The following is a 1,327-nucleotide window of genomic DNA, read 5'->3' as shown; positions in this document are numbered from 1 at the left end:
TAAGAAGAGTATCCAAGATAACTCTAATGATCCCAAGAAGAAGAAAATAGAGCACACTCTTAAAGAAAGCTCACAAAACAAACTAATTAGCAAAGCTTTTCTTATTTAGCTCTAGGCTTTGTTTTTCCTTGGATGATATACAATGCTTGGGGACTTGGGTATTTATAGCAAACCAAATGAAAGCTACACCACACACTTAATTAAACTAAGATTATTTACTACCCCACAAAACCCATTAATTGCACCTAATTTTTTCCACTCAACCATACCTAATATTGCAATTGTAAGCAATTACATCATCAAACTAGATATGGACTTGGGCTTTAGATTGGGTTGTGGATTACTTATTGTTTTGGGTTGACATTGATTCTCAACATCTTGTACCCATGAGAAAGGCTTTTAATGGTACCTTCATTACTGCTGGTGATTATGATAGGGAAGATGGGAACAATGCTGTGGCTGAGGGCCGTGCAGATCTTATTGCTTATGGTTGTTGGTTCTTGGCTAACCCAGACTTGCCGAAGAGGTTTGAGCTCAATGCTCCTTTGAACAAGTATAACAGAAACACATTCTACGTGCCTGAACCGGTTATGGGCTACGCTGATTATCCATTCCTGGACACCATTGCATAGGTTTCGTGCAGCATATGGAAGCTTGTACACTCTTATATATCTGAAATGCCCGCATTAGTCTGCGTACGTGTTTTCGTGTTGCTTTTCTTGCACGGTTTGGATAACTAGAGAAAATAACGAATCGAGGGGCAGAAGTTGGTTGACAAGATTGTAAAATTCTCATCTGTATAGTAAGTTTCTGCATTGGTCGATCTGTATCAAGTTCAAGTGTAGTGTTGTAGCTTGTGGTTAATTGAACATGCTAACTGATTGCATGCCATGCCAATGAGTTTCATAAAGATAGTTTGTGATGATCTTATATTATGATTATTGGAAATTAACAATATAATTATCCTCCGGACGTTTGACTGTACATCTGTTCAACTGGGTTTTGGATATATCTTTGATTCGTCTTCCCCATTTGCTAATGACGTGTCTTAAGTATATAAACTCAATGATCAGCAGCGTTCAATTTCTTAATTTCATTTGAAGATCATTCGTGCAAAAAATCATTCGAATAAGAAATTATTTAATCCATTCAAACATATCAAATAAATAAACAGTTCATCCTGAATATGTTACTTAACACCTACATCTTTGATTTGTTCTATACATTTGAATAACTAAATGATCTCCAATTCTTTTGAAAGGATATGAAGATTAGTAAATTGAACGGTTTTGATTATGAACTCTGTACGATAAATGTACATTATTTG

At 35.6% G+C, this 1,327-nt stretch overlaps 1 pseudogene; it reads left to right on the top strand.

Moving 5' to 3' along the window:
* Positions 1-632, top strand: part of LOC137727743 (putative 12-oxophytodienoate reductase 11) — a 6,643-nt pseudogene extending 6,011 nt beyond the window's left edge.
* The last annotated feature ends 695 nt before the right edge of the window (positions 633-1,327 follow it).

This window comes from Pyrus communis, chromosome 1 (assembly GCF_963583255.1).
Source record: "Pyrus communis chromosome 1, drPyrComm1.1, whole genome shotgun sequence".
NCBI classification, from domain to species: Eukaryota; Viridiplantae; Streptophyta; class Magnoliopsida; order Rosales; family Rosaceae; genus Pyrus; species Pyrus communis.
Note: the sequence above shows the minus strand (reverse complement) of the source record. Positions and strands in the feature narration are given on the sequence as shown.